The following is a 14,249-nucleotide window of genomic DNA, read 5'->3' as shown; positions in this document are numbered from 1 at the left end:
CTCTGAAATGTTGTGCACAAATTTGTTTACATCAATGTTAGTGAACATTTCTCCTTTGCCAAGATACTCCATCCACCTGACAGGTGTGGCATATCAAGAAGCTGATTAAATGGCATGATCATGACACAGGTGCACCTTGTGCTGGGGACAATAAAAAGCCACTCTAAAATGTGCAGTTTTGTCACACAATGCAACAGATGTCTCAAGTTTTGAGGGAGTGTGCAATTGGCATGCTGACTGCAGGACTGTCCACCAGAGCTGTTACCAGATAATTGAATGTTCATTTCTCTACCATAAGCCGCCTCCAATGTCATTTTAGAGAATTTGGCAGTACGTCCACCTGGCCTCACAACTGCAGACCATGTATATCCATGTCATCCCAGGACCTCCACATCCGGCTTCTTCACCTGTGGGATTGTCTGAGACCAGCCACCAGGACAGCTGATGAAACTGTGGACAACCGAATAATTTCTGCACAGTCAGAAACCATCTCAGGGAAACTCATCTGCGTGCTTGTCATCCTCAACAGGATCTTGACTTGACTGCAGTTCGGCGTCGTAACAGACGTCGATGGCCACTGGCACGCTGCAGAAGTGTGCCCTTCACGGATGAATCCCGGTTTCAACTGTACCGGGCAGATGGCAGACTTGTGAGTGAGCGGTTTGCCGATGTCAACTTTGTGAACAAAGTGCCCCATGGTGGCGATGGGGTTATGGTATGGGTAGGCAAAAGCTATGGACAACCAACACAATTGCATTTTACCGATGGCAAGTTGAATGCACAGAAATATCGTGACGAGATCCTGAGGCCCATTGTCGTGCCATTCATCGCCGCCATCACCTCATGTTTCAGCATGATAATGCACAGCCCCATGTCGCAAGGATCTGTACACAATTCCTGGAAGCTGAAAATGTCCCATTTCTTTCATGGCCTGCATACTAACCAGACATGTCACCCATTGAGCATGTTTGGGATATCCAGCAACTTCGCACAGCCATTGAAGAGGAGTGGGACAACATTCCACAGGCCACAATCAACAGCCTGATCAACTCTATGCGAAGGAGATGTGTCACGCTGCATGAGGCAAATGGTGGTCACACCAGATACTGACTGGCTTTCTGATCCACGGCCCTACCATTCTTTTTGTTAGGCCTACTGCTGCTAGGTAGCTCTCTCTCTGCTCTCCCCCTCCCCTCTGTCTGTCCTTGATTGCAGGAGTGAAGTCTGGTGTGCGGGAGTCAGGGTTCCAGCTGCAGCTCATTCACCATAATCACCTCAGCCTTTAAGACCCGGTCAAACTTTCCACTCATCGTCAGATCATAGTCAAGACGACCATGTTAGTCTCGCTGCCGACTCAACCTGTTTGTTTTCGCTCTTTGTGTTTTTGGCCTGTTCTATTTACTTTTCTCCTGTGCCACAGATTATGGGAACCTGACTTCTGCCTCCGCTTCACTCCTGCCACCACCATCCTGCTCCCCACTACCGGACCTCCCTTTTGGACTCACCACGGACACTAGGACATTACGGTACCACACCTGCCCTGACCTGGATCTGTTACCCTCCCTGTAACCTGGACTTGCTCTTCCCCTATTATTGGAAACCTGGATTTTTGGAACATTGTAAATAAACCTGTTAAACCTTCTCTGGCTTGGTGTACTTGTCTGCATTTGGGTTCTAATCCAGTTACATCATGACAGTATGATCTGGCCAACATGATACCCTGTTTAAGACTATTGCTGAGAACAGTCAGGTGCTGTTTAATCAGGTTCAATTACTCACCAATCAGGTGTCTGTCCTTACTACCCAAGTTAATAATGCAACCCTCGGGCATGGCATACAAACTGCCCCTTCTCCTGCTCCACCTGTTTTTCCTGGCCCTCCAGCTCAGATCAGAGAGCCTTTTGTTCCTGCTCCAGAGCGCTATGATGGGAACATGGGAACCTGTGGTGAATTTTTGACTCAATGCTCGTTAGTGTTTGAACAACAGCCCCTCACCTACGCCTCAGAAAGAGCCCGTATTGCCTACCTTATCAACTCTACTAGCGGTTCCGCTCGTGCCTGGGTATCCGCGGTCTGGGAGAGTCAGTCGGACATTTGCAACGCTTACGTGGCCTTCTCCACTGAGATGAGGAAGGTTTTTGACCACCCCGTACGGGGCAAGGAGGCTGCGAAACGGTTGTTGTCTCTTCGGCAGGGGGTTCGCAGTGTGGCGGAGATGGCAGTGGAGTTTCGGACGTTAGCGGCAGTGAGCGGTTGGAATGACGAGGCATTACAAGGAGTGTTCATCAATGCTTTGTCTGAGACTTTAAAAGATGAGTTGGTGTCATATGATGTATCGCCTACGCTGGATAATCTTATTTCACTCACAATCAGGTTGGATAATAGGATTCGGGAGCGCCGCCGGGAGAGGAGTGTTAGTTCCAAGCAACTGGTCTGTCGTCAACAAACCCCTCCCCGCATCTTCCCTACGGAGAAAGCAGAGTCTTCCCGAGTCGATACGAGGAGCACTGAACCCGAAGCCATGGAGGTGGGTCGTGCACGGTTGTCCTCAGAGGAGCGTGCACGTCGTATTCAGGCTCGGGTCTGCCTGTATTGTGGAGAAGCTGGTCATTTCGTTCCTTCCTGCCCAGTTCGTCCGGGAAAAGGGCCGGCTCATCATTATTGGGAGAAGTTTTGGTGAGCCGAGCAGCGGATTCTTCCTCTTCTCCCCGCATTCTGCTCCAGGCATCCCTCCAGTGGCAGTCCCAGAATTTCTCTGTTAGTGCGCTGGTTGACTCTGGTGCCGATGAAAGCTTTTTGGATCGAGAGTTGGCTCAACAAATGGAGTTAGAGACTGTTCCTATGGACTGTCCGCTGCAGGCTAAGGGTCTAAATGGACAATTGTTGACCCGTATTACTCATCAGACTGTTCCTGTTTGTCTCAGAGTGTCGGGTAATCATCAGGAGAACATTCAACTCCATATAATTGACTGCCCACAGACCCCCCTGGTCCTTGGTATCCCCTGGCTCATAAGACACAATCCACACATTGATTGGGTGACCGGTAGAATTGTTTCATGGAGCACATTTTGTCATGTGAATTGTTTGTGTTCTGCTCAGACCCCTGCCAGCACTGTGCCTCAACCTCCACTGGAGTCCATGGATCTTTCTGCTGTCCCTGACGTGTATCATGACCTGGCATCCGTTTTCTGCAAACACAGAGCTACTTCTCTTCCTCCTCACCGGCCTTACGACTGCGCCATTGACCTCCAGCCAGGAGCCCCTCTCCCCAGCAGTCGCCTGTACAATCTCTCCCGCCCGGAGACGGAGGCTATGGAGAACTACATTCGGGACTCCTTGGCGACAGGTATTATTCGTCCTTCCTCGTCACCTGTAGGAGCGGGATTCTTTTTTGTTGCTAAGAAGGATAAGACCCTCAGACCCTGTGTTGATTTCCGTGGACTTAACAACATCACCATTAAGAACAAATATTATCTGCCTTTAATTAACTCTGCTTTTCCCCTCCTTCATGGTGCAACTATCTTCACTAAACTGGATCTACGAAATGCGTATCACCTGGTGCGCATTCGTAAAGGTGATGAATGGAAGACTGCCTTCAACACACCTTTGGGACATTTTGAGTACCTGGTTATGCCTTTTGGGTTGTCCAATGCCCCTGCCGTTTTTCAGGCACTAGTCAATGATGTCCTTCGGGACATGTTGAATCGGTTTGTTTTTGTCTATCTGGATGATATCCTGATTTTTTCAGAGTCCTCCCAGGAACACGAACTGCATGTGCGCCAGGTGTTGCAAAGGTTGTTGGAGAACAAACTGTTTGTGAAGATGGAGAAATGTGAATTTCATGTGTCTGAGACCTCTTTTTTGGGTTACATAATAGCTCAGGGGGAGTTGCGGATGGACCCAGCTAAGATCTCTGCTGTCACGGACTGGCCAGCCCCCTCCACCCGCAAACAACTTCAACAATTCCTGGGGTTTGCGAACTTCTACAGGAGGTTCATCAAGGACTACAGCCGCATTGCGGCGCCACTCACCACTCTCACCTCCATCGCACGACCGTTCGCTTGGAATGAAGGGGCCGAAGCAGCGTTTGAAGAACTGAAACATCGCTTCGCCTCGGCTCCCATTCTGATGCAGCCGGATCCCGACCGCCAGTTCGTCGTGGAGGTGGATGCATCCGACACTGGGGTAGGTGCGGTGTTGTCACAACGTTCACCGGAAGATAACAAACTGCATCCCTGTGCTTTCCTTTCACGGAAACTTTCTCAGGCAGAGAGGAATTATGATGTTGGCAATCGTGAACTGCTCGCCGTGAAGCTGGCTCTCGAAGAGTGGCGGCATTGGCTGGAGGGGGCGGAACAACCCTTCATCGTTTGGACGGATCATAAGAATCTGGCATACATCCAGTCAGCGAAGCAGCTCAACCCCCGTCAAGCCAGGTGGGCACTATTTTTTGGTAGATTCAATTTTTCTCTGTCTTACCGTCCTGGGTCACGCAACGTCAAGCCTGACGCCCTGTCTCGTGTTTTTTCTGCTGTTGATACTGGTAGTAACCCTGAACCCATCTTGCCTCCTACCTGCAGTATTGCGGCCATTACATGTGACATCGAAGGGATTGTTAGACAGGCTCAACATCATCAAGCTGACCCTGGGAGCGGTCCTCCTAACCGGTTGTTTGTCCCTGAGTCTGTTCGCTCCCAGGTACTTCAGTGGGCTCACTCGTCTCCCCTTACCTGTCACCCTGGAGTTACTCGGACCCTTGACTTTGTGCGACGGAAGTTCTGGTGGCCCAGGATGGAGGCGGACACTCGAGCCTTCATTGCTGCTTGTACGGTATGTGCACGTAGTAAGAACTCCACCCAGGCCAGCGCTGGTAATCTAAGACCTCTGCCTATACCCAGCCGGCCCTGGTCCCACATTGCCTTGGATTTTGTCACTGGACTTCCCCCCTCGTCTGGAAAGACGGTCATTCTTACTGTGATTGATCGTTTTTCTAAGTTTGCTCATTTTTTGGCCCTACCTAAACTGCCCACTGCCAGAGAAACGGCTGATATTTTGGTTGAACATGTGTTCCGCTCTCATGGTCTACCCACGGATATTGTCTCTGACAGGGGTCCCCAGTTTGTCTCCCAGGTTTGGAAGGCTTTCTGTAAAGCTTTGGGCATTACATCCAGCCTGTCCTCTGGATATCACCCCCAGACCAACGGGCAAGCCGAGAGAGCGAACCAGGAGATGGAGACTGCTCTCCGCTGTGTCACAGGGTCTAACCCTGGGTCATGGAGCTCCATGCTCCCCTGGGTGGAATATGCTCATAACACCTTGACTAACGCTTCCTCTGGGTTGTCTCCCTTTCTGTGTGCTCTGGGTTATCAACCTCCCCTCCGCCCAGGATCGTGGGTGGGGGTCCGGTCTACACTGTCCGGCGACTTCTGGATGTTCGCCGCCGGGGTCGTGGTTTCCAGTACCTGGTGGATTGGGAGGGTTATGGTCCTGAGGAACGTTCCTGGGTGCCCAGGAGCTTCATTGTGGATCCTGCTCTGGTCCGTGAGTTTCATAGGTTACATCCTGATAAACCCTGTCGGTCGCCAGGTGGCGTCCGTAGAGGGGGGGGTACTGTTAGGCCTACTGCTGCTAGGTAGCTCTCTCTCTGCTCTCCCCCTCCCCTCTGTCTGTCCTTGATTGCAGGAGTGAAGTCTGGTGTGCGGGAGTCAGGGTTCCAGCTGCAGCTCATTCACCATAATCACCTCAGCCTTTAAGACCCGGTCAAACTTTCCACTCATCGTCAGATCATAGTCAAGACGACCATGTTAGTCTCGCTGCCGACTCAACCTGTTTGTTTTCGCTCTTTGTGTTTTTGGCCTGTTCTATTTACTTTTCTCCTGTGCCACAGATTATGGGAACCTGACTTCTGCCTCCGCTTCACTCCTGCCACCACCATCCTGCTCCCCACTACCGGACCTCCCTTTTGGACTCACCACGGACACTAGGACATTACGGTACCACACCTGCCCTGACCTGGATCTGTTACCCTCCCTGTAACCTGGACTTGCTCTTCCCCTATTATTGGAAACCTGGATTTTTGGAACATTGTAAATAAACCTGTTAAACCTTCTCTGGCTTGGTGTACTTGTCTGCATTTGGGTTCTAATCCAGTTACATCATGACACTTTTAAGGTATCTGTGACCAACAGATGCATATCTGTATTCCCAGTCGTGAAATTCATAGATTAGGGCCTAATGAATTTATTTCCATTGACTGATTTCCTTATATGTATTGTAACTCAGCAAAATCTTTGAAATTGTTGCATGTTGCGTTTATATTTTTGTTCAGTGTATTTAACGAACTATTTAGCAGTCTTATGGCTTGGGGGTAGAAGCTGTTCAGGGTCCTTTTGGTTCCAGACTTGGTCCATCGGTGCCGCATGCCGTGCGGTAGCAGAGAGAACAGTCTATGACTTGGGTGGCTGGAGTCTTTCACAATTTTTAGGGCCTTCCTCTGACACCCCCTGTTATAGAGGTCCTGAATTGCAGGGAGCTCGGCCCCAGAGATGTACTCGGCCGTACGCACTACCCTCTGTAGCACCTTGTGGTCTAATGTTGACAAGCAGTTGCCATAGCAAGCGGTGATGCTGCCAGTCAAGATGCTCTCAATGGTGCAGCTATATCACTTTTTGAGGATCTGAGGACCCATGCCAAATCTTTTCAGCCTCATGAGGGGGAAGAGGCATCATAAGACATTATGTCATTTTATCATAAAGCTGTATTGTACAGAGTCCAACTTTAAAGGGGAATAGGTTGCGTAATCCTCCCATCTTGTCATAAAGCTGTATTGGACTGAACGCATACAGTGGTCCTTCGAGCCGGATAGGATCAATTGTCTTGGACCATGACCAGTATGAACATTGACATTCCACCAGAGGCCATTGTATTTACCTATTGACATACTAGCGATGGCTGCCACCAGACCAGGGGCAATGTCACAAGTCAGACCTGCCGCAGCTGCCAACTCAAACACCCTTAAGGGTACCTGTATCATTTAATCAAGATAACCATTAGATGTCTTTAAAAATATACACTGCTCAAAAAAATTAAGCGAACACTTAAACAACACAATGTAACTCCAAGTCAATCACACTTCTGTGAAATCAAACTGTCCACTTAGGAAGCAACACTGATTGACAATACATTTCACATGCTGTTGTGCAAATGGAATAGACAACAGGTGGAAATTATAGGCAATTAGCAAGACACCCCCAATAAAGAAGTGGTTCTGCAGGTGGTGACCACAGACCACTTCTCAGTTTCTATGCTTCCTGGCTGATGTTTTGGTCACTTTTGAATGCTGGCGGTGCTTTCACTCTAGTGGTAGCATGAGACGGAGTCTACAACCCACACAAGTGGCTCAGGTAGTGCAGCTCATCCAGGATGGCACATCAATGCGAGCTGTGGCAAGAAGGTTTGCTGTGTCTGTCAGCGTAGTGTCCAGAGCATGGAGGCGCTACCAGGAGACAGGCCAGTACATCATGAGACGTGGAGGAGGCCGTAGGAGGGCAACAACCCAGCAGCAGGACCGCTACCTCCGCCTTTGTGCAAGGAGGAGCAGGAGGAGCACTGCCAGAGCCCTGCAAAATGACCTCCAGCAGGCCACAAATGTGCATGTGTCTGCTCAAACGGTCAGAAACAGACTCCATGAGGGTGGTATGAGGGCCGACGTCCACAGGTGGGGGTTGTGCTTACAGCCCAACACCGTGCAGGATGTTTGGCATTTGCCAGAGAACACCAAGATTGGCAAATTTGCCACTGGCGCCCTGTGCTCTTCACAGATGAAAGCAGGTTCACACTGAGCACATGTGACAGACGTGACAGAGTCTGGAGACGCCGTGGAGAACGTTCTGCTGCCTGCAACATCCTGCAGCATGACCGGTTTGGCGTTGGGTCAGTCATGGTGTGAGGTGGCATTTCTTGGGGGGGCCGCACAGCGCTCCATGTGCTCGCCAGAGGTAGCCTGACTGCCATTAGGTACCGAGATGAGATCCTCAGACCCCTTGTGAGACCATATGCTGGTGCGGTTGGCCCTGGGTTCCTCCTAATGTAAGACCATGCTAGACCTCATGTGGCTGGAGTGTGTCAGCAGTTCCTGCAAGAGGAAGGCATTGATGCTATGGACTGGCCCGCCCGTTCCCCAGACCTGAATCCAATTGAGCACATCTGGGACATCATGTCTCGCTCCATCCACCAACGCCACGTTGCACCACAGACTGTCCAGGAGTTGGCGGATGCTTTAGTCCAGGTCTGGGAGGAGATCCCTCAGGAGACCATCCGCCACCTCATCAGGAGCATGCCCAGGCGTTGTAGGGAGGTCATACAGGCACGTGGAGGCCACACACACACTACTGAGCCTAATTTTGACTTGTTTTAAGGACATAACATCAAAGTTGGATCAGCCTGTAGTGTGGTTTTCCACTTTAATTTTGAGGGTGACTCCAAATCCAGACCTCCATGGGTTGATAAATTTGATTTCCATTGATCATTTTTGTGTGATTTTGTTGTCAGCACATTCAACTATGTAAAGAAAAAAGTATTTAATAAGATTATTTCATTCATTCAGATCTAGGATGTGTTGTTTAAGTGTTCCCTTTATTTTTTTGAGCAGTGTATATTTTACACTTTAGTAGACGCTCTTATCCAGAGCTACTTACAGTTAGTAAGTGCATACATTTTCCATACTGGCCCCGCGTGGGAATCGAACCCACAACCCTGGCGTTGCAAGCGCCATGCTCTACCAACTGAGCTACATTTACTTACTTGACTTACTCCTTTTAGCCTCTGATGGAGAAAATAGACTCCATTTAAGTTAATATTTTTCCTAAACTGAGACAATAAATCATTGGTTAACTACCATGCCCTCTTTCTGGAGCACTCAGTGGTGGAAGCAGGGGATTTTGAGGGGCAGAATGACTCCGTTAAAGTTGTTATTTTAGCGGAGAGGTTTCAGAGCAGACAGACATGATATGTGTCTCTCTCAGGGAGGTCAGCATGATACTGCTTGGTGCCTGGTGATGCTGACATCTTAGGGGTTGTCCTGGACCAGGCTGTGGCATGTTATGTTTGCGCTGCAGACCTGGGTTGAAATACTATTTGAAATCTGTCAAATACTTTGAGCATTTGCTTTAGCCTGCCTGGAGTGCCAGGTGGGCGAGGTTTGCACTTTTGGGACTTTTCTAGTGGTTCCATTCTGCCAGACAAGCTCAATCAAGCACAGATACCATTTTTTTTATGATTTCCAATAGTATTTGAACCCAAGTCTGGCATGTCTGCTCGGTCTGTCCCACACTCAATCTCAGGGGAGTGACGTAAGTGGACCAGGGGGCATTTCAACGTCTGAGACAACTATTAAAATAAGTGTTCTCCTGCTCTGACTGCCTCTCAAATTAGAGAACATGCTGATGCTAAAAATGCTAATGCTGTGGCTATAAATCATACGTAAGTTCCATATACAAGTTAGCAATAATTTTATTCTAAGTTCTATTCTGTTCTGTTCTATTATGTTCTATTCTATTCTGTTCTATTCTATTCTGTTCTATTCTATTCTATTCTATTCTGTTCTATTCTGTTCTATTCTGTTCTATTCTGTTCTATTCTGTTATGTTCTATTCTATTCTGTTATGTTCTATTCTATTCTATTCTGTTCTGTTCTATTCTATTATATTCTATTCTGTTCTATTCTGTTCTATTCTGTTCTATTCTATTCTATTCTGTTCTATTCTATTCTGTTCTATTCTATTCTGTTCTATTCTGTTCTGTTCTGTTCTATTCTGTTCGGTTCTATTGTGTTCTATTGTGTTCTGTTCTATTCTGTTCTATTCGGTTCTATTGTGTTCTATTGTGTTCTGTTCTATTCTGTTCTATTCGGTTCTATTGTGTTCTGTTCTATTCTGTTCTATTCTATTCTGTTCTATTCTATTATGTTCTATTCTGTTCTATTCTATTCTGTTCGGTTCTATTCTGTTCTATTCTGTTCAATTCTATTCTGTTCAGTTCTGTTCGGTTCTGTTCTATTCTGTTCTGTTCTATTCTGTTCTATTCTGTTCTATTGTATTCTGTTCTATTCTATCTATTATGTTCTATAGACCAGGTCCTCAGACTCTCAACAGGCCCCATCAGGTAGGGACAATGCTTGTGCATGATCTGAAGACAGAGAACAGAGAGATTAGATTGGTCATACCTTGGGCCAGGAGATTTTCCTGACTAAGAAAAAAAAAAAGCGGTAGCACATACAAAAAATATGTCATGGCAGCTGGTGTCATCTTATGACAACTGACTTTACACTGTTATAACATGACTCAAACAATACACACAACAACCCTATACCCGAAAGAGGGGACTGAAATGAACAAACAACTACTGGTAAGTAATGGTAATTACCTAATAATAACATGGTTATTACCATGTTATTACCCTGTTATTACCGAGCTGTAATGTAAAGCGCTACCAAATTCTCCATTCAGTATATCATAAGTGGTAGTTTGTCTCACGTCTTCCAGTGTGACAGGGTCACTCCGATGATGGTCATCCTCTTCAGGACGTTCTCACCGGCTGGAAGAGGAGACAAGGAAAATCTCCATTACATAACTCTACAGTAAATCATGCAGTGATGTCAATGGGAGATTTCCACCAAAGCTCCAGTTACACATGCAGATCTCAAGCTAGTATTGATTCAATAATGTTTCAAGTTTAGATTCAGGTTATTATAATTTTTTTGATCAGTGTTCTTTAAATCAACTTATAAGGCATTCTGTTTGGAGTGATAGGTACGTCCTAACAGGACATGGATCTCAAGACAGGAATCAACCCTATTGGAGCCTGAGGAGTTTAATAATAATAAATAAAAATAAATTGGTCATTTAGCAGACGCTCTTATCCAGAGCGACTTACAGGAGCAATTAGGGTTAAGTCCCTTGCTCAAGGGCACATCGACAGATTTTTCACCTAGTCGGCTCGGGGATTAGAACCAGCGACCTTTCGGTTACTGGTACAACGCTCTTAACCACTAAGCTACCTGCCGCCCCACGTCATATTTCTCCTTGCAACTGTTAAAGCATTCCGTTTGGAGTGAGTGATACGTTTTGACTGTTTCCTCATCTTCACCCTGTTTCTCCTCCTCAGCTGGCAGTCTATTTGGGAGGTTAGTGTCTCTCTCTCTCTCTCTCTCTCTCTCTCTCTCTCGCTCTCTCTCTCTCTCGCTCTCGCGCTCGCTCTCTTACCAGGCAGTCTCTTCTGGAGGTTAGCCATGGCCTCAGGCTTGTCAAAGTTAGCTCTCATCTGAACCAGCACGTCCATGTTCTCTATCACCAGTTTCTGACAGGAAGAGGAGAGGAGAGGAAGAGGAGAGGAGAGGAATAGGATAGGGGAGGAGAAAGATAATAAGATGAGAGGGAGAGGGAGAGGGAGAGGAGAGGAGAGGAGAGGAAAGAGAGGATAAGAAGAGTTAGATACTGTCAACCAGGTTAAGAGTGCAATCACAGCATTGATGTCAAGTCCAATCTTATTGTCAACTTTCTATCATGTACTGCATGAGTTCTAACACATTGATCAAGAGGTCAGACTGTATGTGGATGGAGGATGTAACACTCTGTCACGATCGTTTACGAAGGAGAAGGACCAAGGCGCAGCGTGATATGCATTCATATTTATTTCACGACTAAAACAACAAACGAAACGTCCAAGGTAGACAAATAACATACCTCACACGGAACAAGATCCCACACCCCACTAGTGCCAACAGGCTACCTAAGTATGGGCCCCAATCAGAGACAACGAGCTACAGCTGCCTCTGATTGGGAACCACCCTGGCCAACATAGATCTAAACGATCTAGAAACTAACATAGACAAACCCAACACAGAAAATACACACCCTGACTCAACAAATACAAGTCCCTGGAGTCAGGGCGTGACACACTCCACTAAAAAGGGGATGTTTGGGTCACAATTACATAATTTTTTTGGACTAGGTGAGGAGAGTAGGACTGACTTCAATTACCTTCTCTTTTGGACTGTGTGAGGAGAGTAGGACTGACTTCAATTACCTTCTCTTTTGGACTGGGTGAGGAGAGTAGGACTGACTTCATTGTTCCACATCATAGATATTTATGAGCCATCTATAATTGTTTGAAACTTAATCCTACCGTGAGTTCTCCAATTTGTGAGGTGATATGCCACATCAGGTTCTCACTGAGGAATTAGAGACCGACTGTACGGACCAATCAGCTCGGCCAGGGCCTGCATCTCTGGGCAGATTAGGGATGAAGAGGAGAATATGGATGTTTAGTTTTAGACTGTAATTTATTCTGTAGTTTAGACTGTAGTTTAGACTGTGGCTTAATTCAATCCAACCTACATTTAGCTATTTATTTACCAAGTAAAGCTCTTGACTTACTGAACCACAGCTATTATAAAGGACTACCACCAGGGAGGCTATACTTAGGGTGACTACATGTGCCGGATTGTGCCGGAAAGTCCCACCTTTTGACCCTTTGTACCGCAACGAAACAATAATGTCCCGCATTTTACCAACAAATTCAATCACCACTTTAAAAAAAAAAGGTTAAAAACCTTTTTTCTGTTGTTTATTTTTTGACTTTATGTTTTTTTACCCCATATGTAACTCTTGTGTTGTTGTTTTTATCGCACTGCTTTGCTTTATCTTGGCCAGGTCGCAGTTGTAAATGAGAACTTGTTCTCAACTGGCTTACCTGGTTAAATAAAGGTGAAATAAAAAAATAAAATAAAAAAATTCAACATACAGTATTTGCTCCTACTTCGCTCAATCCCGTTTTATAAGTCTCCCTTCCTGTTTTACATTCCCTGAGACTAACCAGAAATATTTCCTTGGCCCAACATTCCCACATTTTCATAAAACGGCCACACACGTGGTCTCAATCGTTTCTGTATCACCAAATTTTGCGCGAAGCAAAAAAACGCAGGCTAGGTGCGCTTCAATTGCTTATTCGGTGCTGCGGACAGCACGGGTCCGTAGCACACAGAACATCGCTCCTTCACTTCTCACAATGGTGCTTGTTTAGTTAAGTAAGATCAAAGCTGAATCAATGTCTTGGAAGATCACATAATGATTAATTAGTATTCTACATAACATAATCAAATGTAATAGCATAGTATAACGTTACTGTCACACCCCCCCCAAACTTTTTTTTTTATTATGAGATTTTATGTTTTTTTTTTTTTTTTTTAAAGCTAGTGGGGCTAAAACTCAACAGCGAGCACCACTAGGTCATTTGGGTATTTTAAATGTGGTCACCTTAGGTATACTCCCCTGGATATTTAGAAGTAATGTGTGTACATGGACAGCAGCTTGTAAACAAAGACACTGATTGAACAAATACTACTATGACAGTTCAATAGAACTCCAACCTTGGGGCGGCAGGTAGCTTAGTGGGTAAGAGCGTTGTGCCAGTAACCGAAAGGTCGCTGGTTCTAATCCCCGAGCCGACTAGGTGAAAAATCTGTCGATGTGCCCTTGAGCAAGGCACTTAACCCTAATTGCTCCTGTAAGTCGCTCTGGATAAGAGCGTCTGCTAAATGACTAAAAAAAAAATATATATATATATATATATATATTACAGTGAGCAGATAAATGACTTGCAAAATGTCAAAGAGTCCCACACAGAGAAGGAACACTGTACAGTACAGTAGGGTGCATCCTGTTCCCTATAGTGTCCTATTTATGATGCATCCAGTATATCTCATCATCAGTGAGGTACATATGCATTGTGATGATGAGTCTGTAGGTGTCTCGGTAGGAGAGAGGATCTCCTAGGCCTCTCTGTGTCTGGTGAATGGAGAGAGGATCTCCTAGGCCTCTCTGTGTCTGGTGAATGGAGAGAGGATCTCCTAGGCCTCTCTGTGTCTGGTGAATGGAGAGAGGATCTCCTAGTTCTCTCTGTGTCTGGTGAATGGAGAGAGGATCTCCTATGCCTCTCTGTGTCTGGTGTATCGAGAGAGGATCTCCTAGGCCTCTCTGTGTCAGGTGAATGGAGAGAGGATCTCCTAGGTTACCTTGCCTTTCTTGCCAACTCAAAACCCAACAATGCAATAATCAATAACAATGTAATACTAGATGGAAGTGATGGAAGTAGATATGTATCTGTTCAATACCATATTTACAATGTGCAGGGATTCTGGAGTGATAGATGTAGATATGTATATAGGGGTAAGGTGAATATATATACAGGGT

The 14,249-nt window shown here is 46.4% G+C and overlaps 1 pseudogene across 1 annotated transcript in view; it reads right to left on the bottom strand.

Annotated features, from left to right (window-relative positions):
* LOC311134095 (nck-associated protein 1-like) overlaps window positions 1-14,249 on the bottom strand; it is a 38,140-nt pseudogene that overhangs the window by 3,790 nt on the left and 20,101 nt on the right. Inside the window, exons 16-20 of the transcript in view lie at window positions 12,184-12,293; window positions 11,262-11,355; window positions 10,533-10,593; window positions 10,126-10,185; window positions 6,943-7,024 (exon numbers count right to left, since the gene is read on the bottom strand). The product of the transcript in view is annotated as a nck-associated protein 1-like (transcript). The remainder of the gene's footprint in view (window positions 1-6,942; window positions 7,025-10,125; window positions 10,186-10,532; window positions 10,594-11,261; window positions 11,356-12,183; window positions 12,294-14,249) is intronic.

Source organism: Coregonus lavaretus, assembly GCF_964263955.1.
Source record: "Coregonus lavaretus genome assembly, chromosome: 8".
Taxonomy (NCBI): domain Eukaryota; kingdom Metazoa; phylum Chordata; class Actinopteri; order Salmoniformes; family Salmonidae; genus Coregonus; species Coregonus lavaretus.
Note: the sequence above shows the minus strand (reverse complement) of the source record. Positions and strands in the feature narration are given on the sequence as shown.